Raw genomic sequence first — 25,646 nt, 5'->3', positions numbered from 1 at the left:
AACAGATACTGTGTATGAAGCATATGTGTGGACATTCTGTGACACCCTGTCATTCCAGGGCTATGGATGGACTGACTTGTTGTCAGTACTGACACAGTAATATGGCAGCCTTTATATTCTGGCACTAGACTGACCTGTCACAACCTGCTGCTCTACTAGACACTGTGTAGGTTACTCAGAGCTATGTACTGTCCATATCTGTGGCCCCCTGTCCCTCCATTGCCCAGCTTTTCTGCAGTAACAAATATTGACTTCTGGACAGTGTGTACAACTCTTACCGCTGGTGTAGCTGACATGCAAAATAGTTGGCACAGCCAGTCTCAAACCATGGACCCTGAAAACCACAGTACTGTATTTAGACCACTAAGGCACAATGGCCACCACTAAGTACTGTCTACTTCCTGACCCTATTAACCACAGACATACACAGCACATTGACCCCTGCATATTGTAGAAATGAAACAAGTTATCAAGTCCATTGTGGCAGTCCTGGGAATGTGTGGTCTGCTGCTATTACCTTACAAACATAAATGTTACTGCAGTTCTATGTGGACACGGGTGTGTTGGGGGGAGGGGGCCATACTGCTCGACTGTACACATCTTCACAGACTGTCCAGATGTTTGGCTCATATTTTGGGTCCATGTTTCATAAAACTGTGGTTGTGTGGCAAATAATAGTGAAACCATTTAAGACTGAAGTTAGAAAGTAATGACAGACATTTGATTTTCAGACTTCATGCCCTTCAGAGAATTTATCCTACTGCAACACCTGTTATTCTATCAACTTTCTATGTTTGTAAAAGAAATATTTAAGACTTGTCCCTGTTTGTGGGCCTTTGCTCCACATTTCTTTATGGCTTTGTACAGATTTCTTGTTGTAAGTGGTTTACAGCTATGTATGGGACTCCAACATTGACATCCATGCATTTGTCCTATAATCCTGATGTAAGTCCCTCACATAGTGCAGTGGATTTTGCTGGCTTAGGGCCTGCTGCATATTGTGGGGCAGCCAGTGTTTGGGAGAGAGTTCCTGTTGTCCCACATTGCTGTCCATTGTGTGCTGCTATCCCAGTAACCCACTCTATTCCCATGCATACATGCAGCAATACCATACATATGCTACCACAGTCTACTACCCCATTCATTTATTGCTAAGAAGAGTAACTTACCTTGTGCCTGCAGCAGTTGCAAGGACAGTAATTCAGGGCTGACTCTGTCAGATGCATGCAGTACGCAGCCTAGACATGGTAAGGTATGGGTAGTGTGATGTGGCTAGCATCCATTTTACTGTGTGGATGTGAGTCAGAGTGAGGTGTCAGACCCTGGGCCCCTAGGGTGCCAGTGTACGTGCTATGCATTGCCTCTTTGCCAAGACCAGGTGTACTGGGCACACCTACATCTACCTACAGGGACAGGCTCAGGGGGTTCCTCCTCAGAGTCCCCCTGTGCCTGTGGGGACCTTGGCAATGGTGGGGGGCTGTATGTCCCTTCCATGTGATGTTCCTACCACAGCTGTTTCCACAGGATCATATTGTGTAGCATGGCAGATACTGTGGACATGTGTGCACATGTGGCTGGAGAGAACTGCAGGGCTCCACCAGATATGTCAGAGCAGCGGAACCATGACATGAGCAACTCAAACACACACTACAATGTTCCTAGTTTGTTTGTGTGCCTCATTATGTCATTCTTCAGTTGGTGTGTGTGCATTTGTGATGGGTGCCATCATCCACAGTTCCAGTGGGTAACCAGCATCTTCCAATAGATGGCCGTACGGAATGCCCCCCCTGGCAAATTCCTGGTACAGCTGTGATGCATGCCAAATGTGGGAGTCATGATAACTGCCAGGCCTACCAGCACACACATTGATGATAATGCCCTGGTCATTGCACATGACCTGGTGGTTGATGGCGTGATACCCCTTGCGGTTGATATAGACTCTACTCTCCTCACCGGTTGGTGCTTTGATGTGCACATGAGTACAGTCTATGGCAAACAGTACCTATGGGTAGTGTGCTACATGGTGGAAGAGATTAATATTGCTGGTCCTCTCCTTAGGGGTGTTGGAGAAATAAATGTGCTCACTGGGATGTAATAGCATGACATCTAGGAACTGGTGGAGTACCCTGGATGCGGATGCCTGTGAGAGCCCCATGATGTCCCTGGTAGGTCTTTGGAAAGTACCTGTAGCTAGTAATCTTAAGGCTACACATACCTTTGTTTTCACTAGGATGGGTTCCCCTCTGATGGCTCTGGGTCTGAGGTGAGGCTGGCAGAGCTCACTTAGTTGCTGTAGCATGTCCTTGTCCACCATGTAGCACTCTACTATCTCCAGTTCATGTAGCCCCTGAAAGGTTACCCTGGGCCTGAACACTCTTCTCCTCCTCAGTCTGGGCCTATTGTCAGCATCATCTTCATCATCGCTGATCTCAGCCTGTAGTGCATGCAGATGTAACAGAGCAGCAGCACCCCGTATCATTTTGTCAGTTAAAATTCCCCAAGTGTGTACTCCAATAGTGCAGAGTATGTGAGAAAAATCAGATTGAAGGGTGGATGCATACTTTATACTGGTGTACTGCAGATGCAGCTTGTATGATTGGCTGAATACGATACATTCCACCTGCCAGCTATATCACTGAGGGTTTTGAATGGACCAGTGTCAGTAGAACAGGGCTTATCAGTCATTTATGCTTAATTGGCTTTCCCAGGTTATTCCTCCCCTTTTTTTTAATTTGTTCCACTGCTAAGCCCCACAGTGCTCCATGCAAACCCACAGAGCTAGGGTAAACATTGCTTAGCAGAAAGAGCCCTTCCCTGTACATGGTTGCACTTAGCTTTTCTTTAACCAGCTAAGCACAGCTTAGCAACCTGAGACATACCCCCTGCTTAGCTGTGCTTAGCTGAACACAAACAGGAGCTGGTGAGCTCCAATCTGCTTACACAAACCATGACACACCCCCTTTTCATGTCAGCTGTCTCTTCTGCCTACACTACCATGGTTCTAGCTCTTACACAGTTAGTACCTGTGGACACAGTGGCCTATTTTGCTATTCAATAAACTTGCCTCATTTACATGCACCTAATTGCACATACCCTGGATACTGCACTACATCAGAGCCTATGTCCTTAGCAACCACTATAACCTGCCATTGTATGACTCTGCATGCTGGCTACTATAATGGAAAAATCTAAATAGCTTTAAATGTCATATTTTTCAATTTTTATACCTACAAATAGCTGCAAAAGCTATAAATTATCCAGTATCCATACTGATTAATAGGACTATCACTGAGGGAACAATCCCCACCTTATGGAAAATATCTCATATAATTCCCCTACACAAAGGAGGCTCATCAACTGAACTCTCAAATTTTCACCCTATTGCCTTACTTTCCCCATTAGCCAAGATTATGGAAAGATGTGTTCATAAACAAATTCTTAACTACCTTCTTCAAAACAAACTTCTAGCCGACTGTCAATATGGATTCAGACCATTCCACAGCACTACAACTGCCCTCCTTTCCTTCTCTGACTCCATAAATAATAATAGAAACAAAAATCATTTCTCCTCAGCACTATTCATAGATCATTCAAAAGCCTTTGATATGGTTAACCACAATATACTTCTTGACAAACTAAACCTTTATTCTCTCAGCCCACACTCGCTACAGTGGTTTAAGAGCTATCTCCAAAACAGGCAACAAGCAGTCCTATGGGAGAACAACCTATCTTCCTTACTCCCAGTAAATATTGGTGTTCCACAAGGATCAATCCTTGGCCCCCTTCTTTTTTCATTATTTATCAATGTCCTACATCTCAATATACCACAAGCCACCTGCATTCAATATGCTGATGACTCAACATTAATCTGCACTGCTAAAATATTCCTCCCTCCAGTCCTCACCCAAACAGTCTTCTTAACTGTCGAAAATTGGTTTATGCAACACTGCCTCCTCCTTAACCCCAAAAAAACTAAGCTTCTTCTCTTTACTCCCACTCATAAATCTCCCACACCTCTTTACTATCTCCTCGAATAATGCAACCAGTATTAACCCTGATAAGACCACTCGATTACTAGGTGTAACTATTGATAACAGTCTCAATTATGATGAACACATCAACATCACTATTAAAGCTGTCAACAAAAAAATTGGGACTCTCTACAGAATTAAACCCTTTCTTACCCCAGTAGCTAGAAAAACCATTGCTCAGACACACCCGATCTCCACCCTCTTCTATGCCTCACCTATCTATACTAACTTATCCAAAAGTTAACATTACCAAACTCTCTATCTGCTACAATAGCATAGCCAGATTCATTACTGCTACTCCCCTAAGAACACACCATTGTCTTAACCTCAAACAGCTAGATTGGTTAGAGCTAACTAACCACTTACTCTATCAACAACTACTCATCATTCAAAAGACCCTCTACTACCCTGATGCCACCCCTAGCCTTACAAAACTGATCATACCATATAAAAACCTAGCCACACTGTTCTGCTAACAAACTCCTAGTATCTCTAACTAAATCATATAATAAAGCTGGGGATTCATTATTTTCAAATTCCATAGGTAAAAACTGGAATCAACTCCCTCAAGAAATAACTAATCAAAACTCTACCTCTCTTTTCAAAAACACATCAGAGAACATCTTAAAGCACAGTGGTTGTGTCCTTGTGCTAATCCCGACTGAAACCATGTCCTCATTTACCTAATTTTCCTCCCCTTTCCCCTTACTGAGCTCCTCACAAACACTTTCAATAGTTTGAGATTTATATCTGAGAAGTAGACTTTACCAGCAACCTTTTAACTTCATCTTGTGTTATTTTTCTGTTTTATAAGTCTAATACAGTAGTATATATTAGTAGTAGTGTTATAGTTTCTGTTTTATAAGTCTAATACAGTAGTATATATTATAAGTTTATCTCCTATTTTTAGTATTTCTTTTGTGTTGAAATTGATTTTTCTTTTTTACCTTGTATTGTTTACTCATATTAATGCTTTATTTGCCAAATCATTGTTTATTGCCTGTACTGGAGCTTTTCTCCCCGGGCCTCTACTGAAAACGGATACATGTCCAGCTAGACTAGCCCGGTCAACAAATGTAAAATAAATAAATAAAATAAATTATGTATTTTTTTCTTTGCAAAATAGCATGTTTGCATGTCACTGTGGGAAGCTTAAACGTGGCATATCTCTTAAAAAATTATTTAATTCTTAATATATTGTATTACTTTTTTACATCACTGGCCACATGCTTGGCCATTTGCATGCCTACTGCACATTGTACAGCCTTTTATTTGGGCTGTTACAGCCCTGTTTCATTTTTATCCTCCGGTACACGGTTTGTAACTGCATATATTTTTCAGCCTTACACTACACCTACATGGGTGCCTTTATGCTTCCTGGATCACACAATCACCTCATTTGCATGGTTTTTGGCAGCGAATGAGGTGATTTGCATTCTGTTGACACCTCCATGTCTGCACAGTGTCAGGATGCTCATGCAGGCAGCCATGTTCAAGCCTTACCACCATTCCTACATGGAAATTTGGTCCGTGTAAGTTTTATTGAATTACACCCTTAGTTTATGTAATCTTGAAATCTTTTCAGCAAAAGATTTTATTTTTCTTTCATAGGAAAAATGGATAGATCAGGACACTGAGAAAATGAAATAACATGTTTGTTATTATAGGAAAATGCATTTTTTGGCGATATATTGAAGATGTGTCTGCCTTTATCTTCTGCCTTTTCTGTCTTCATTTTCCACTGTGCTCAGCTTTGCTGTTAAACACTTTTTCCTCAGAACACCAAATCGAAAAGCTCTTAAACAAATATAGACATATTCTTTAAACTGTGTCTGTTGATGGCTAAAATTTATTTTCTTTTAAGGGGTAAATAAAATGCTAAAGAATGTGACCATTTAAATTATAATGATTGTTCATGTCAGAATCTGACCAGGAATCCAAGTAAGGCTGCTGGATGAAAAAGTTCACCTGTATTAATTCATTCACGCTGCAGTGGCTGAGGAAACTATTAGTCTGGTATCCTGCTCTTTTTTCTGAAAAATTCTTATTAAAATGCATATCTAAAACAAATGTAAATAAATGTTCAGCACAAACTAATCTTCACAATAACAATATTTAATACATTCAAAGCTTTTATGCTCATTTAAAGTGTACAAATATTCTATAAATTGTTATAATTTCACAGGCAACTTTTGACATCATTGTAATAATTCAGTACAGACAAATGGTGCCAGTCAGATGTGATTTTTCATGTGATTAACAAATAGGTTCATAGGTTCATAGGTTGGTACTAGGCTATCAGCCCTAGGGCCTATACAAAAATATAAAACATAACAATTCCTAGCTATTTCTCCCCATTTTTTACTTTTTCCTGGACCCCTGTCTGAGCAGGGCGACTCTGGGTGTGATTTCTTTCTCACATCAAGCGTCAGGGTCCCAAACGAGAGGTCCAAGAGGCCAAGAGAGCTTGACAGGCACTCATGTATGGGCAATCTCAATCTATTCTCTGGAGTCTCTCTGGGTCAGTCACTAACCCTCTCCATGTTTATTTTTTTTTTTTGTGATGTGTGATAGAGGTTTAGATCCCTGGGGGAGGTGTTTGGATTCTTTACAAGTTTAAGTGTGCATGTCTAACAGGGTTTGTTTGGCATGGCCTTGTATGTTAAGATGAGTAGAGAGAGTGAGTGTCTGAGCGACAGAGTATAGCTGGAGTTTTAAGGGTTTTTTAGTGGGTCAGCGTGGGGCATCTGCTTTGGCCTTTGAATTCTTTTTTCTGGAGGATTTCTTGGGCCTTTCCAGTTGTTGCAGATACAGGGACCAAATGGGGTTGAGTACATCTGACATGGGTCTATTGATTCTGGACAGGGGGACAATGACCTCCTTTTTGAGACATGAAAAGCCCTTGCTTGATGCCCATGATGACATAGAATGATTGCCTGACCACTGTATGTGGTGTGTTATCGTGGGACTTATCGGTGTCTGTGTGTGTAGTGTGTGTCTCTTATCTTATCTTCTGTGTTTAGTGTACTTTGTCCTATATGGTATAATATACATCTTGGTTTTTTTTTTAGGGAAGGGCTCTCAAGGGATTATTGGCATTTGTTTGGCATGGCTCTGGCACCAACATCATGCATCTGTGGCCCTTTTGTAGGCCCTCCACATCATTTGGGGATTCAATGTTGGCTCCCCATTTGCAGTCATCCTGCAAAGTACTTTAACTGCAAGTCCAGCCAAGGACTTGCTTGACTGACTTGTAGCCAAGAGAAGCAGCCCCCCCAGGGGGCCTGAGGTACTTACTCCTCCACTTGTCTGGAGCACTTGTGGGATGGGCTTTTGGGTATTTGGATGAGTTCTATCAGTAAGTAAGTTATAAACCACAGTAAGCCATTAGGATTTAATTGGGTGACATACCTAGTAATATGATTCCAGAGTGAGGGATGGTGTCAAGGCCTCCTTGAGGTCCTTCTAGATAGCTAGATAAACCCACCTTACCCCATCCATGGCTCTCTGAGACTGATTCAAAGAAGTCAATCAGGTTCAAGATCAAGGTTGAAATGCCCAAACTGAAACCAAGTCCCCAAATAATTTCTAGAGTCTTGTTTTGAGGTATTTAAAGAAAATGCAAGCTTTGTTTAGTTTCATAATTAATAGTATAAATAGTGCTTAATAATTCTCACAGGCTGCTGACCAAGTCACAGTTGAAGTAATAGTTTACTGCAGCATGTTCTGTAACTTAAACTAATAATACATTAGAATTTAAAGTTTAACTTGGTTATGATAATATAAAGGTATGAAATGTACATAGGAAGTGGCGAAAAAGAGCTGTTTTTTCAGTGCAGTACATCCACATAAAATGCCTCACTGTCATTTTAATTCTTATTCTTGTCTTTTCTTAAATTATCTGTCATTAAGTTATGTTATTTGCAGATGACTGCTTCACACAGTGATGTGGAGCAATTTTGAGACTCTGGGAGCAAAATATGCCAAATAAGGAATATATGAGCTAATGAATTAAGCTATAATTATAGAAACATAAAAAAAATAGTAATGCAATTAATTAAACTTTAATCACAGAAGCATTAAAAACAGAAGAGAAATTAAACAAACTGTAATCACTGACACAAAAATCGGTAGTGAAATAATGCTTAGTCAGATGAAAGGTAATTACAATAATTTTATCTGGACAACCTAGTCAGCGTGGTATAGAAGACATCACAGGTTCATAGGTAGGTACTAGGCTATCTGCCCGAAGGCATTCATAAGCCTAGTTGGAATGTGTTGGCTTTTGTCACCCCCTTAGATTAGTTCCCTGTGCCTCTGTCCAGCAGAGCCATTGAAGTGATCCCTGGGGTAAACTTTCTGTTTCCCATCCACTCGTCAAGGTTTCTCTTGAAGAGGGTTAGTGAGGAGCTCTGCCTAATGTAGATTAGGATCTTGTTCCAAAGCATGGGAAGTCCCTAGGACAGGAATCTATCCCTCCAGCACATCCTATTTATTGTTGTGGTGAGGTTTAGATCCCTGGAGCATGTGGCTTGAGGGGATATGGTTTTCTTTAAGTGGAGCATGTCCATCAATTCTGGGTTGGACATGGCCTTGTATGTCAGGCAGAGATCACCTCTGAGTAGGTGGTATGCAACCGAGTACAGCTGGAGTTTCTTCAGTCGAGCTGCATAGGGCATCTGCTTGAGACCAGTGATCCTCTTGGTGAGGTACTTCTGCGGTCTTTCCAGTTGTTGCAGGTGTCTTGTAAGGTACATCCCAAATGGGGCATTGTACTCTATGATGGGTCTGATGAGTGATGCATTGAGTGGCCCAATGACCTCTTTTGATCTGGATGCAAACCCTTTTGTGATTAGGTGGGCCACATAGAAGGATTTTCTAACCACTTTGGCAATGTGATTATCAAAGGAGAGGTTACTATCTACTTGGGTCCACAGATCCCTTATTATGTCTTCTGTGTTTAGGGGGCTACCACCTATGTGGTAGTTTGTAGGTACTTTGTTTTTTCCAAAGGGGATGACTATGCACTTTCTGGCATTTAGCTTGAAGCCATGGTTTTGACACCAGGTATCTGTTTCAGTGAGACCCTTTTGGAGGATGTCTGTGTCAGCTGGAGAGTCAATTATAGCCCCTAGTTTGCAGTCTTCTGCGAACTTGGTCAGCCATAGTCCTTCTGTGCTTGCCTGTACCTCTGAGAAGTATATGCTGAACATGAGGGGTCCTAGGACTGAGCCCTGGGGAATGCCACTTGTAACCGGTTTAGAGTCAGACCTAGCTCCTGCAACTCTTACCATGTGGGTTCTGTCCGTGAGCCAGTTGGCAACCCATCTCATGGTGAGCTTGTCTATAATACCTGAGTGGGGAATGGTGTCGAAGGCCTTTGCAAGGTCTAGGTAGGCTGTGTGGACCACCTTTCCCTCATCTATAGCCTTGGTTCATAGGTTCATACTAGGCTATCTGCCCAAGGGCATTTATAAGCCTAGCCCATAGTTATGTGGCTTTCGCCACCCCTTTAGTTTGAAGAAAACTATGCCTATTATTTTGCTGTGCCTCTGTCAAGCAGTGACACTGAAGTAATCCCTGGGGTATATCTGCGATCTCCCATCCATTGGTCAAGATTCCTCTTGAACAAGGCCAGCGAGGTGCTCTGCCTCACATGTACCGGGATTTTGTTCCACAGCATAGGGAGTCTCTGGGTGATGAATCTGTCCCTCTAGCACGTTCTATTAATAACCGTGTCAAGGTTTAAGTCTCCCTTGTGGTTCTGAGGGATCTAGATTTTTGAGGTGAAGCATATTCATCAAATCTGGGTTTGACATGGCCTTATATGTCAGGCACAGGTCACCTCTGAGCAGCTGTATGCACTGAATAGAGCTGGAGTTCTTTCAGTCGGGCAGCATAAGACATATTTTTGAGACCCTTTATCCTTTTGGTGAGGAACTTTGGGGCCTTTCCAGCTGCTGCAGGTGTCGGGTCAGATACATTCTGAATGGGGCATTGTACTCAATCATAGGTCTAATGAGTGATGAGTACAGGGGACGATGACCTCCCTAGATCTAGATGTGAATCCTTCATGATTAGGTGGGAAATGTAGAAGGTTTTCCTAACTATTTTGGCAACATGAGTGTCAAACGAAAGGTTACTGTCAACCTGGGTCCCCAGATCCCTGATGACTTCTTCTGTGCTCAGTGGATTGCCACCTATATGGTAGCTAGGGGTAACCTTGTTTTTCCCGAAGGGTATGACTATGCATTTCTTGGCGTTTAACTTTAGGCCATGGCTCTGGCACCAGTTATCCGTTTCTGTGAGGCCCTTCTGAAAGATATCTGTGTCAGATGTGTTTTTGTTTATGGCGCCCAGTTTGCAGTCATCTGCAAACTTTGTCAGCCATAACCCTCCTGTGTTTGCTTGTACTTCAGAAAAGTAGATGCCGAACAAGAGTGGTCCCAGGACTGAGCCCTGTGGGACACCACTTGTGACAGGCTTTGAGTCTGACATGGCGCCAGCAACTCTGACCCTGTGGGTTCTGTCACTTAGCCAGTTTGCAACCCATCTTGTGATGTATGGGTTTACATTCAAGCTGATGAGTTTTTCGATGATACCTGAGTGGGGTATTGTGTCGAAGGCCTTTGCCAGGTCGAGGTAGGCTGTATGAACTGCCTTACCTCATCAATGGCCTTGGTGACTGTTTCAAAAGTCAACCAAGTTTAAAAGGCATGATCTGCCTTTGACAAAGCCAAACTGGGTTGGATCCAAAGTCTGCAAGTTCCCTATGTCTTTATTTATGAGTTCCATTATGATCCTTTCCATGGCTTTGCAGATAAGGCTTGTCAAGCTAATGGGACGGTAATTCAGGGTCGGTGGAGGCACCGCCTTGTGAAGTGGGACCACAGTCGCCAGCGCCACTCCTTGGGTAATGTAATTATCCTGAGGTGAGGCTAAGATTAAACAGCTGTCCTAACTGCAGGTTTAATTCCTCATTGAGTTCGTGGAGCACACAGCCGGGACACCATCCGTCCCATGGATGCTGTGTTTTGCCTTGAGAGAGCAGTTCTCACCTGGGCGTGGAGATGTTTGGGGCTACAATCCTCTGGTATAGATATCTCTCCTTTGGGGAGGGGGAGAAGTTTGAACTGAACCTGTCAGCCATTATGTTGGCAATGTGTGTAGGTTCGTAATCTTCACATCATTTTGAACTAATTCTGAGCATATCTGGGAGTTTCCTCCTAGGTTTCTAACATAGCTAAAGAGGGCCTTATGATTGTCTTTTGAGTCCTTGGCGATTTTTCTCTCAAAATTTGCCTTGGATGATTTTATGAGAGCTCTTAGTTTTTACTTATAATGATCAAAGGTGTCTTACCTTTCAAGGATTTTGCTCTATCTTGTAGTAGCTTCCTCCTTTTGTTGTAGAGCTTGTTTATGGCTGGGGTCCACCAGACTGGACGCTTGCCTTTGGTACAAAGAGTCTTAGTTTTGTTTGGGATTGCCTGATCCATGCAGTCCTGTAGGTGCTGGTAGAAGGCATTTGTAAGTGATTCAGTGGTTTGAGTAATGTTTACCACTGGCTCAGGGGCTTAAAGGAGATCCCCCTTGTTTTTTGAAGTGTTGAGGCCGGCTTTGAGAAGTTTTTCACTGTGGTCTTTTTTATTTCAGGTGGGGGCGGGATGAGGACCTCCAGCGAGATTAGTTTATGATCTGATCTCACCAGTGAGGGGTATACTTCCGGTGTTGAACATTGTGATCCCATGTTCATGATGATGAGATCAAGTATGTTTTCTCCTCTTGTGGGGATGGTGACTAGTTGTTCCATGGCATTTGAGTTTATGAACTCCAGGAACCTTTGGGCTAGAGTGGTTATCTTTGTCTCAAAGAAGTCTACCAGGTTTAGGAGCCATGATCTGCCCTTAACAAAGCCTAACTGGGTAGGGTCCAGTGTTTGGAGGTTCCCAATGTCTCTGTTAATGAAATCTATGATGATGCACTCCATAGTTTTGCAGACCAAGCTAGTCAGGCTTATAGGCACCTGGGGTCCGTTGTGGCTCCACCTTTGTGGAACGGAATAACCGTTGCTGTGTACCACTCTGTGGGCACATAGCCTGTTGAGAGGCTGAGTTTAAACAGTGTGTTTAGGTGAGGGGCTAGTTCATCTTTGAGCTTGTGTAGGACGCAGCCTGGGACATCATCCGGTCTCATTGATGCTGTGTTTTTGGCTTTGGAGAGGGCTGTTTTAGCCAGAGTGTCTGATTTCAGGGGCACTACATTCTTCTGGTATAGTTATAGGCCCTTTTGGGGGTGAGAAGGGGGTGAAGTTTGCACTGAACCTGTCTGCCAGGATGTTGGCTATATCGGTCGGTTTAGTGTATTTTGTGCCATTCTGCAGTAACTCCGAGCAGATCTGAGAATTGCCACTTAGATTCTTGATATAGCTAAAGAATGCCTTGTGGTTATCTTTGGAGTCCATGGCAATTTTTCTTTCAAGGCTAGCCTTGGATGATATTATGAGGGAATGCAGTTTCTTGCTGATACTGATCAGGGATGTCTTCCCTTCTTGGGATTTTACTCTTTTATGTAATAGTTTCCTCCTTCTATTGTATAGCTTGTTTATGGCAGGAGTCCACCAGACCGGTTTCCTTTTCTTGGAGGAGTGAGTCTTGGTTTTGTTTGGGATAACATGACCCATGCATTCTTGTAGGTGCCCGTAGAGTGTATTAGTAAAGGATTTTGCAGCTTGGACAGCGTTATCCTTTAGCATGGGGGCTTTGAAACTTCCCAGCTCGGTCTTAAGTTACGTGAAGTTTGCTTTTGAATAGTTTTTCATGGTGGTTTCTTTGACTGGGGGTGGTAGCGGAATGTGGATATCCTGAGTGATTAGTTTATGGTCAGATCTAACCAGCGAGGGGTTGACCTCCGGTGTGGAACACCGGTCGCCCATGTTGGTGATGACCAGGTCCAATATGTTGTCACCTCTGGTTGGGGGTGTTGACCAGATGATCCAGACCATTTGAGTTTATAAATTCTAGGAAATGTTGGGCAAGGGAGTTTGTACTTGAGTAGTTCTCCCAGTAAATGTTTGGGTAATTGAAATCACCCAATATCAGGGTGTTTGATAGGACCTTTATGTTTCCCAGTGTTTCCAGGAATGTGGAGTGGGGGTCCTGGGACATGATGGGTGATCTGTAGCAAGCTATGATTTGAATAGCAGTTTTGCCCCTTGTTAGTTGCACGTGGATGATCTCTGAAGCATCGTGTTGTGCCACTAACCTGGAGGTGTGGGTATCCTTGATGAATATGGATACTCCCCCACCTTTTGTATTTCGGTCCAGGTTTTGTGGTCAAAATGTATGGTATGAGTTGTAGCCTGGTAGTGCTGGGGTGCTCTCTGGAGCCTTAAACCAGGTTTCTGTTACTGCACATATATCAATTTCCTCCATACTGAGGAGTGCCTCGAGTGCGTGCATTTTGAGGTTTAAACTTCTGGCATTGAGTAGCATTACCCTCAGTTTTTGTTACTTGTTCTATTTACAGCAGTGGGTTTGTCTTTTGAGCCTTGCATAAAAAAGGCACTATGGGGGTGGCAAGTGCCTTGGCCAGTATTCGAAAGCCTAAGGGTGACAGGTGCAAATCGTCTCTAGCGAAGCAGTGTGGCTTGTCGAGCATGTCATCCCAGGCTGACAGACACTGGATCCACTTTGAATGACACCAGAAGCTTAACCAATCATTGAAATTGATAATTTTTTCTCTATACCATGGTATCATTCTTGGTGAGGGCAGGATGCTACTCAGGGTCAGGGTCATACTGGCCTGGGCTACGTGATCAGAGAGCTCCTCTATGTCTCTTTTCATGTAGTCCAGGGAGGTACAGCTTAGGTCACTCACACCAACATGGACAATGGCAGAGTCATATTTGTACTTGTTCTGGAGTGACGTGAGTGCTTGTGTTATGTGGTGAATCCTGGCACCCGACAGGCAGCTAACAGTAACCTTCTCCTTGTTCAGCCTAGTCAGTGGGACGTCAGTGTGCCTGACTATAGAGTCACCTATTACTAGTGTGTTGGGTATGTTATTTTGCCTTGAGAGCTGTGATTGTGTGGCACACTGGTTTTCTGAAGTATATGTTTCATGGTTTGTGTTGGGGGCTGGAGGTTGCTTGGAAGTCTGCTTCGGAGGTCTCTGTTGCTTTTGTAGATTTTTATTTAGCACCTCCGAGTATGTTTTCGTGTGTTTTTTACCTGTGCTGGTTTCATAGGTCTATGTGGGACTGGTGGTGTGATGCAAGTAATTCCCTTCTCCTCTTGACTGCCTGGTCCAGAGAGAGCTTAGCTTCCCGTTTGGCTGTATAATTGCATCTCTCGCATGTATTAGTGTTTGGTGGAAGAAGGAGAGGGTTGTCTGTGTACATGAGGCAATTGTAACATTGCCTCAAAATGCCCAGGTTCACCAGCTGGACCGGAGAGTATACCTGAAACTGCTCTTTGGACATGCCTGGATAGGTACAGTGAACTGTTTTACTGATTGGTTGTTAAGGTTGAATAGAGAGCCTTGTCCTTCTCTACAGTATAGGGGGGTCTAGTGCTAAGGTTCATTATTCCTTGCTATGAGTTTTGAGCAAGTGCCAAGATGAGAAGTGAATGGTTTGAGTGCTTAAGTTGAAAGTTTGTCGAATTCCAAGGGAAAAATCGAAGAGTAGACTTTGTGGAGCTGGGAATAGTTATACCCTAGCTAACCGGCACTGCCTCGCGTGCATAACAGCGCAAATGCGGGTTTTATAGCAGGGAAATGAAAAAGATAGAAATTAGCCCAAAATGGCCAATACACTACTAATTTCTGGGCTGAAACCACTCCTCCAGGGACAGATAGGCTGCTCAAAGCTCCCTCTGTCACAGTAAACAGAGAAACTTCCTTCTATCCAAGTAAGGTATGGGCAAACAAAGAGACTTGTAACACAGCCCTGAATTCAGCACTAACCTGAAAACTGGACTATACTAGCTTAGAAAGATGGGAAAATAAGTATATCTTTTTGTTTTTTTTTCAGAAAATATAGCAGATGCAATCAAAAAACACTTTAAATGCACAGAAATGGCTATCACACTTGAGTGTGTAGCCTACAACAGTTAAACAGCTAATTTAAACAGAAAACCAACTTTGTTAAAGTGCAGGCAGTAAAGAAAGTACAATATGTAGCTGAAACAAGCTTTTTAAAATCACAGAAACTCTAGAAAATCAGCGTTTTAGGCGGAATTAGCTAAAGGCAGCAAGTAAATGCAGAAAAATGATAATCACACCAAAGTGTCTCTTTTGTCTCTCTGCTGCTGTAGAACTCTGCAGAGCACCAAGCAGGAGCTTGCTGAGCTGTATACAAGCACAAAAACCTTGCAAATGTGGGTTTTATAGCAGGGAAATGAAAGAGATAGAAATAAGCTGAAAATGGCCAATAAACTACTAATTTCTGGGCTGAAACCACTCCTCCAGGGACAGATAGGCTGCTCAAAGGTCCCTCGCTCACAGTGAACAGAGAAACTTCCTTCTATCCAAGTAAGGTATGGGCAAACACAGAAACTTGTAACACAGCCCTGAATTCAGCACTAACCTGAAAACTGGACTATACTAGCTTAGAAAGGAAGGAAAACAAGTATTTTTTTTTTTTTTTTTAGAAAATAAAGCAGATACAATAAAAAAAACCTTTAAATGCACAGAAATCACTACCACACTTGAGTGTGTAGCCTACAACAGTTACACAGGTAATTTAAACACAAAAATGACTTTGATAAAGTGCAGGCAGTAAAAAAAAGTACAACATGTAGCTGAAACAAGCTTTTTAAATCACAGAAACTCTAGAAAATTAGCGTTTTAGGCAGAATTAGCTAAAGGCAGCAAGAAAATGCAGAAAAATGATACTCCAAAGTCATTCTTCTGTCTCTCTGCTGCTGTAGAACTCTACAGGGCACCAGGCAGGAGCTTGCTGAGCTGCATACAAGCACAACAACCTTGCAAATGTGGGTTTTGTAGCAGGGAAATAAAAGAGATATAAATAAGCCCAAAATGGCCAATAAACTACTAATTTCTGGGCTGAAACCACTCCTCCAGGGACAGATAGGCTGCTCAAAGCTCCCTCTCTCACAGTGGACAGAGAAACTTCTTTCTATCCATCTATCCAAGTAAGATATGGGCAAACACAGAAACTTGTAACACAGCCCTAAATTCAACACTAACATGAAAACTGGACTATACTAGCTTAGAAAGGCAGGAAAACAAGTATTTTTTTCCAGAAAATAAAGCAGATACAATCAAAAAAAACACTTTAAATGCACAGAAATGGCTATCACACTTGAGTGTGTAGCCTACAACAGTTAAAAATGTAAATTAAACACAAAAATGACTTTGTTAATGTGCAAGCAGTAAAATGAGTACAATATGTAGCTGAAACAAGCTTTTTAAATCAAAGAAAATCTATAGAAAATTTGCATTTTAGGAGGAATTTGCTAAAGGGAGAAAGAAAATGCAGAAAAATGATAATCACTCCAAAGTCTCTCTTTTGTCTCTCTGCTACTGTAAAACTCTGCAGGGCACCAGGCAGTAACTTGCTGAGCTGTATACTAGTACAAAAACCTTGCAAATGTGGGTTTTACAGCAGGGAAATGAAAGAGATAGCAATTAGCCCAAAATGGCCAATAAACTACTAGTTTCTGGGCTGAAACCACTATTCCAGGGACAGATAGGCTGCTCAAAGCTCTCTCTCTCACAGTGAACAGAGAAACGTCCTTCTATCCAAGTAAGGTATGGGCAAACACAGAAACCTTTAACACAGCCCTGATTTCAGCACTAACCTGAAAACTGGACTAAAACAGTAGAAAGGCGGGAAAACAAGTTTTTTTTTATTTATTTTTTTTTTTTTAGAGAATAAAGCAGATACAATCAAAAAAACACTTTAAATGCACAGAAATGGCTATCACACTTGAGTGTGTAGCCTACAACAGTTAAACAGGTAATTTAAACACAAAAACGACTTTGTTAAAGTGCTGGCAGTAAAATAAGTACAATATGTAGCTGAAACAAGGTTTTTAAATCACAGAAACTCTAGAAAATTGGTGTTTCAGGCAGAATTAGCTAAAGGCAAAACGAAAATGCAGAAACATGATACTTAATCACTCCAAATTCTCTCTTTTGTCTCTCTGCTGCTGCAGAACTCTGCAGGGCACAAGGCAGGAGTTGCTGAGCTGTATACAAGCACAAAAACCTTGCAAGTGTGGGTTTTATAGCAGGGAAATGAAAGAGATAGAAATTAGCTCAAAATGGAAAATAAACTACTAATTTCTGGGCTGAAACCACTCCTCCAGTGACAGATAGGCTGCTCAAAGCTCCCTTTCTCACAGTGAACAGAAAACTTCCTTCTATCCATCTATCCAAGTAAGGTATGGGCAAACACAAAAACTTGTAACACAGACCTGAATTCAGCACTAACCTGAAAACTGGACTATACTAGCTTAGAAACGCAGGAAAACAAGCATTTGTTTTCCAGAAAATAAAGCAGATACAATCAAAAAACACTTTAAATGCACAGAAATGGCTATCACACTTGAGTGTGTAGCCTACAACAGTTAAAAAGGTAAATTAAACACAAAAACGACTTTGTTAACATGCAGGCAGTAAAATAAGTACAATATGTAGCTGAAACAAACTTTTTAAATCACAGAAACTCTAGAACATTGGCGTTTTAGGCCGATTTAGGTAAAGACAGCAAGAAAATGCAGAAAAATGACAGTGAATCACTCCAAAGTCTCACTTTTGTCTCTCTGCTGCTGTAGAACTCTGCAGGGCACCAGGTTGGAGCTTGCTGGGCTGTATACAAGCAGAAAAACCTCGCAAATGTGGGTTTTATAGCAGGAAAATGAAAGAGATAGAAATTAGCCCAAAATGGCCAATATACTACTAATTTCTGGACTGAAACCACTCCTTCAGGGACAGATATGCTGCTCAAAGCTCCCTCTGTCACAGTAACAGAGAAACTTCCTTCTATCCAAGTAAGGCATGGGCAAACACAAAGACTTGTAACACAGCCCTGAATTCAGCAGTAACCTGAAAACTGGACTATACTAGCTTAGAAAGGCGGGAAAACAGGTATATCTTTTTGTTTTTTTGTTTTGTTTTTTTCAGAAAATATAGCAGATACAATCAAAAAAACACTTTAAATGTACAGAAATGGCTATCACACATGAGTGTGTAGCCTACAACAGTTAAACAGGTAATTTAAACACAAAAACAACTTTGTTAAAGTGCAGGCAGTAAAAAAGTACAATATGTAGCTGAAACAAGCTTTTTAAATCACAGAAACTCTAGAAAATCGGCGTTTTAGGCAGAATTAGCTAAAGGCAGCAAGAAAATGCAGAAAATGATACCTAATCACTCCAAAGTCTCTCTTTTGTCTCTCTGCTGCTGTAGAACTCTGCAGGGCACCAGGCAGGAGCTTGCTGAGCTGTATACAAGCACAAAAACCTTGCAAATGTGGGTATTATAGCAAGGAAATGAAAGCGATAGAAATTAGCCCCAAATGGCCAATAAACTACTAATGTCTGGGCTGAACCCACTCCTCCAGGGACAGATAGGCTGCTCAAAGCTCCCTCTCTCACAGTGAACAGAGAAACTTACTTCTATCCAAGTAAGGTATGGGCAAACACAGCAACATGTAACACAGCCCTGAATTCAGCACTAACCTGCAAACTGGACTATACTAGCTTAGAAAGGCAGGAAAACAAGTATTTTTTTTCCAGAAAATAAAGCAGATACAAACAAAAAAAACACTTTAAATGCACAGAAATGGATGTCACACTTGAGTGTGTAGCCTACAACAGTTAAACAGGTAATTTAAACACAAAAACAACTTTGTTAAAGTACAGGCAGTAAAAAAAAGTACAATATGTAGCTGAAACAAGCTTTTTAAATCACAGAAACTCTAGAAAATCGGCGTTTTAGATGGATTTAGCTAAAGGTGGAAAGAAACTGCAGAAAAATGATACTTAATCATTCCAAAATCTCTCTTTTGTCTCTCTGCTACTGTGGAACTCTGCCGGGCACCAGGCAGTAGCTTGCTGAGCTGTATACAAGTACAAAAACCTTGCAAATGTGGGTTTTATAGCAGTGAAATGAAAGAGATAGAAATTAGCCCAAAATGGCCAATAAACTACTAATTTCTGGGCTGAAACCACTCCTCCAGGGACAGATTGGCTGCTCAAAACTCGCTCTTTCATAGTGAACAGAGAAACTTCCTTCTATCCAAGTAAGGTATGGGCAAACACAGAAATCTTTAACACAGCCCTGAATTCGGCACTAACCTGAAAACTGGACTATACTAGCTCAGAAAGGCAGGAAAACAATTTTTTTTTGTTTTTTTTTTTAGAAAATGAAGCAGATAAAATAAAAAAAACACTTTAAATGCACAAAAACGGCTATCACACTTGAGTGTGTAGCCTACAACAGTTAAACAGTTAGCTCAAACACAAAACCGACTTTGATAAAGTGCAGGTAGTAAAATAAGTACAATATGTAGCTAAAACAAACTTTTTAAATCACAAAAACTCTAGAAAATTGGCGTTTTAGGCGGAATTAGCTAAAGGCAGCAAGAAAATACAGAAAAATGATACTTAATCACTCCAAAGTCTCTCTTATGTCTCTCTGCTGCTGTAGAACTCTGCAGGGCACCAGGCAGGAGCTTGCAGAGCTGTATACAAGCACAAAACCATTTCAAATGTGGGTTTTATTGCAGTGAAATGAAAAAGATAGACATTATCCCAAAATGGCCAATAAACTACTAATTTCTGGGATGAAACCACTCCTCCAGGGACAGATAGGCTGCTCACAGCTCCCTCTATCATAATGAACAGAGAAACCTCCTTCTATCCAAGTAAGGTATGGGCAAACACAGAAACTTGTAACATAGCCCTGAATTCAGCACTAACCTGAAAACTGGACTATACCTGCTTAGAAAGGTGGGAAAACAAGTATTTTTTTGTTTTTTTAGAAAATGAAGCAGATACAATGAAAAAAACACTTTAAATGCACAGAAATGGCTATCACACTTGAGTGTGTAGCCTACAACAGTTAAACAGATAATTCAAACACAAAAACAAACTTGATAAAGTGCAGGTAGTAAAATAAGTACAATATGTAGCTGAAACAAGCTTTTTGAATCACAGAAACTCTAGAAAATTGGCATTTTAGGTGGAATTAGCTAAAGGCAGCAAGAAAATGCAGAAAAAATTATACTTAATCACACCAAAGTCTCTCTTTTGTCTCTCTGCTGCTGCAGAACTCTGCAGGGCACCAGGTTGGAGCTTGCTGAGCTGTATACAAGCAGAAAAACCTTGCAAATGTGGGTTTTATAGCAGGGAAATGAAAGAGATAGAAATTAGCCCAAAATGGCCAATACACTACTAATTTCTGGGCTGAAACCACTCCTCCAGGGACAGATAGGCTGCTCAAAGCTCCCTCTGTCACAGTAAACAGAGAAACTTCCTTCTATCCAAGTAAGGTATGGGCAAACACAGAGACTTGTAACACAGCCCTGAATTCAGCACTAACCTGAAAACTGGACTATACTAGCTTAGAAAGGCGGGAAAATAGGTATATCTTTTTTTTTTTTTTTTTTTTTTTCAGAAAATATAGCAGATACAATAAAAAAAACACTTTAAATGTACAGAAATGGCTATCACACTTGAGTGTGTAGCCTACAACAGTTAAACAGGTAATTTAAACACAAAAACAATTTTGTTAAAGTGCAGTCAGTAAAAAAGTACAATATGTAGCTGAAACAAGCTTTTTAAATCACAGAAACTCTTCTAAATCGGCGTTTTAGGCGGAATTAGCTAAAGGCAGCAAGAAAATGCAGAAAATGATACTTAATCATTCCAAAGTCTCTCTTTTGTCTCTCTCTGCTGCAGAACTCTGCAGGGCACCAGGCAGGAGTTGCTGAGCTGTATACAAGCACAAAAACCTTGCAAGTGTGGGTTTTATAGCAGGGAAATGCAAGAGATAGAAATTAGCCCAAAATGGCCAATTTACTACTAATTTCTGGGCTGAAACCACTCCTCCAGGGACAAATAGGCTGCTCAAAGCTCCCTCTCTCACAGTGAACAGAGAAACTTCCTTCTATCCATCTATCCAAGTAAGGTATGAGCAAACACAGAAACTTGTAACACAGCCCTGAATTCAGTACTAACCTGAAAACTGGACTATACTAGCTTAGAAAGGCGGGAAAAGAAGTATTTGTTTTCCAGAAAATAAAGCAGATACAATCAAAAAACACTTTAAATGCACAGAAATGGCTATCACACTTGAGTGTGTAGCCTACAACAGTTAAAAAGGTAAATAAAACACAAAAACGATTTTGTTAACATGCAGGCAGTAAAATAAGTACAATATGTAGCTGAAACAAGCTTTTTAAATCACAGAAACTCTAGAAAATCAGCGTTTTAGGTGGATTTAGCTAAAGGCAGCAAGAAAATGCAGAAAAATTATACTTAATCACTCCAAAGTCTCACGTTTGTCTCTCTGCTGCTGTAGAACTCTACAGGGCACCAGGCAGGAGCTTGCTGAGCTGTATACAAGCACAAAACCTTTGCAAATAAGGGTTCTATAGCAGGGAAATGAATAGAAATTAGCCCAAAATGGCCAATAAACTACTAATTTCTGTGCTGAAACCACTCCTCCAGGGACAGATAGGTTGCTCAAAGCTCCCCTCTCTAACAGTGAATAGAGAAACTTCCTTCTATCCAAGTAAGGTATGGGCAAACACGGAAACTTGTAACACAGCCCTAAATTCAGGACTAACCTGAAAACTGGACTATACTAGCTTAGAAAGGCAGGAAAACAAGTATTTTTTTCCAGAAAATAAAGCAGATACAATCAAAAAACACTTTAATTGCACAGAAATGGCTATCACACTTGAGTGTGTAGCCTGCAACACTTAAAAAGGTAAATTAAACACACAAATGAATTTGTTAACATGCAGGCAGTAAAATAAGTACAACATGTAGCTGAAACAGGTTTTTTAAATCACAGAATCTCTAGAAAATTGGCATTTTAAAAGGAATTTGCTAAAGGCAGCATGAAAATGCAGAAAAATGATAATCACTCCAAAGTCTCTCTTTTATCTCTCTGCTGCTGTAGAACTCTGCAGGGCACCAGGCAGGAGCTTGCTGAGCTGTATACAAGCACAAAACCTTTTCAAATGTGGGTTTTATTGCAGTGAAATGAAAAAGATAGAAATTAGCCCAAAATGGCCAATAAACTACAAATTTCTGGGCTGAAACCAGTCCTCCAGGGACAGATAGGCTGCTCAAAGCTCCCTCTGTCAGAGTAAACAGAGAAACTTCCTTCTATCCAAGTAAGGTATGGGCAAACACAGAAACCTTTAACTCAGCCCTGAATTCAGCACTAACCTGAAAACTGGACTATACTAGCTTAGAAAGGCAGGAAAACAAATACTTTTCTTCCAGAAAATAAAGCAGATACAATCAAAAAATACTTTTAAGGCACAGAAATGTCTATCACACTTGGTTTTGTAGCCTACAACAGTTAAAAAGGTAAATAAAACACAAAAACGACTTTGTTAACATGCAGGCAGTGAAATAAGTACAATATGTAGCTGAAACAAGCTTTTTAAATCACAGAAACTCTAGAATATCAGCATTTTAGGCGGATTTAGCTAAAGGCAGCAAGAAAATGCAGAAAAATTATACTTAATCACTCCAAAGTCTCACTTTTGTCTCTCTGCTGCTGTAGAACTCTGCAGGGCACCAGGCAGGAGCATGCTGAGCTGTATACAAGCACAAAAACTTTGCAAATGCGGGTTTTGTAGCAGGGAAATGAATAGAAATTAGCCCAAAATGGCCAATAAACTACTAATTTCTATGCTGAAACCACTCCTCTAGGGACAGATAGGCTGCTCGAAGCTCCCCTCTCTAACAGTGAACAGAGAAATTTCCTTCTATCCAAGTAAGGTATGGGCAAACACGGAAACTTGTAACACAGCCCTGAATTCAGCACTAACCTGAAAACTGGACTATACTAGCTTAGAAACGTGGGAAAACAAGTATATCTTTTTTTTTTTCAGAAAATATAGCAGATACAATCAAAAAACACTTTAAATGCAGAGAAATGGCTATCACACTTGAGTGTGGAGCTTACAACAGTTAAACATGTAATTTAAAAACAAAAAAAACTTTGTTAAAGTGCAGGCAGTAAAGAAAGTACAATATGTAGCTGAAACAAGCTTTACAAAATCACAGAAACTCTACAAAATCGGCGTTTTAGGCGGAATTAGCTAAAGGCAGCAAGTAAATGCAGAAAAATTATACTTAATCACTCCAAAGTCCCTCTTTTGTCTCTCTGCTGCTGTAGAACTCTGCAGGGCACCAGGCAGGAGCTTGCTGAGCTGTATATAAGCACAAACACCTTGCAAATGTGGGTTTTATAGCAGGGAAATTAAAGAGATAGAAATGAGCTGAAAATGGCCAATAAACTACTAATTTTAGGGCTGAAACCACTCCTCCAGGGAAAGATAGGCTGCTCAAAGGTCCCTCGCTCACAGTGAACAGAGTAACTTCATTCTATCCAAGTAAGGTATGAGCAAACACAGAAACTTGTAACACAGCCCTGAATTCAACACTAACCTGAAAACTGGACTATACTAGCTTAGAAAGGAAGGAAAACAAGTATTTTTTTTTGTTTTTTTTTAGAAAATAAAGCAGATACAATAAAAAAAAAACATTTAAATGCACAGAAATCACTCTCACACTTGAGTGTGTAGCCTACAACAGTTAAACAGGTGATTTAAACACAAAAATGACTTTGATAAAGTGCAGGCAGTAAAAAAATTACAATATGTAGCTGAAACAAGCTTTTTAAATCACAGAAACTCTATAAAATTGGCGTTTTAGGTGGAATTAGCTAAAGGAAGCAGGAAAATGCAGAAAAATGATACTTAATCACTCCAAAGTCATTCTTTTGTCTCTCTGCTGCTGTAGAACTCTGCAGGGCACCAGGCAGGAGCTTGCTGAGCTGCATACAAGCACAAAAACCTTGCAAATGTGGGTTTTGTAGCAGGGAAATGAAAGAGATAGAAATCAGCCCAAAATGGCCAATAAACTACTAATTTCTGGGCTGAACTCACTCCTCTAGGGACAGATAGGCTGCTCAAAACTCCCTCTCTCACAGTGAACAGAGATACTTCCTTCTATCCATCTATCCAAGTAAGATATGGGCAAACACAAAAACATGTAACACAGCCCTAAATTTAACACTAACCTGAAAACTGGACTATACTAGCTTAAAAAGGCAGGAACACAAGTATTTTTTCCAGAAAATAAAGCAGATACAATCAAAAACACCTTAAATGCACAGAAATGGCTATCACACTTGAGTGTGTAGCCTACAACAGTTAAAAAGGTAAATTAAACACAAAAATGAGTTTGTTAACATGCAGTCAGTAAAATAAGTACAATATGTAGCTGAAACAAGCTTTTTAAATCACAGAATCTCTAGAAAATTGGCATTTTAAAAGGAATTTGCTAAAGGCAGCAAGAAAATGCAGAAAACGGATACTTAATCACTCCAAAGTCTCTCTTTTGTCTGTCTCTCGGCTACTGTAGAACTCTGCAGGGCACCAGTCAGTAGCTTGCTGAGCTGTATACAAGCACAACAGCCTTGCAAATGTGGGTTTTATAGCAAGGAAATGAAAGAGATAGAAATTATCCCAAAATGGCCAATACACTATTAATTTCTGGGCTGAAACCACTACTCCTCTAGGGACAGATAGGCTGCTCAAAGCTCCCTGTGTCACAGTAAACAGAGAAACTTCCTTCTATCCAAGTAAGGTATGGGCAAACACAGAGACTTGTAACACAGCCCTGAATTCAGCACTAACCTGAAAACTGGACTATACTAGCTTAGAAAGGTGGGAAAACAAGTATATATATATATTTTTTTTTTTCAGAAAATATAGCAGATACAATAAAAAAAAAACACTTTAGTTGCACAGAAATGGCTATCACACTTGAGTGTGTAGCCTACAACAGTTAAACAGGTAATTTAAACACAAAAACAACTTTGTTAAAGTGCAGGCAGTAAAAAAGTACAATATGTAGCTGAAACAAACTTTTTAAATCACAGAAACTCTAGAAAATTGGCGTTTTAGGCAGAATTAGCTAAAGGCAAAAAGAAATTGAAGAAAAATGATACTTAATCACTCCAAAGTCTCTCTTTTGTCTCTCTGCTGCTGTGGAACTCTGCAGGGCACCAGTCAGGATCTTGCTGAGCTGCATACAAGCACAGAAACCTTGCAAATGTGGGTTTTATAGCAGGGAAATGAAAGAGATAGAAATTAGTCCCAAATGGCCAATAAACTACTAATGTCTGGGCTGAAACCAGACTTCCAGGGACAGATAGGCTGCTCAAAGCTCCCTCTCTCACAGTGAACAGAGAAACTTACTTCTATCCAACTATCCAAGTAAGGTATGGGCAAACACAGAAACATGTAACACAACCCTGAATTCAGCACTAACCTGCAAACTGGACTATACTAGCTTAGAAAGGTGGGAAAACAAGTATTTTTTTCCAGAAAAT

The 25,646-nt window shown here is 40.8% G+C and overlaps 1 protein-coding gene across 1 annotated transcript in view; it reads left to right on the top strand.

Annotated features, from left to right (window-relative positions):
• LOC122792700 (1-phosphatidylinositol 4,5-bisphosphate phosphodiesterase beta-2-like) overlaps positions 1 to 25,646 on the top strand; it is a gene marked incomplete at its 5' end in the record, with an annotated part of 275,305 nt that overhangs the window by 187,830 nt on the left and 61,829 nt on the right. The gene's annotated exons all lie outside the window — the stretch shown is intronic.

Source organism: Protopterus annectens, chromosome 2.part0 (assembly GCF_019279795.1).
Source record: "Protopterus annectens isolate FY-2018-M chromosome 2.part0, PAN1.0, whole genome shotgun sequence".
Classification (NCBI taxonomy): Eukaryota; Metazoa; Chordata; order Ceratodontiformes; family Protopteridae; genus Protopterus; species Protopterus annectens.
This window is presented reverse-complemented; position numbering and strand designations above follow the sequence as displayed.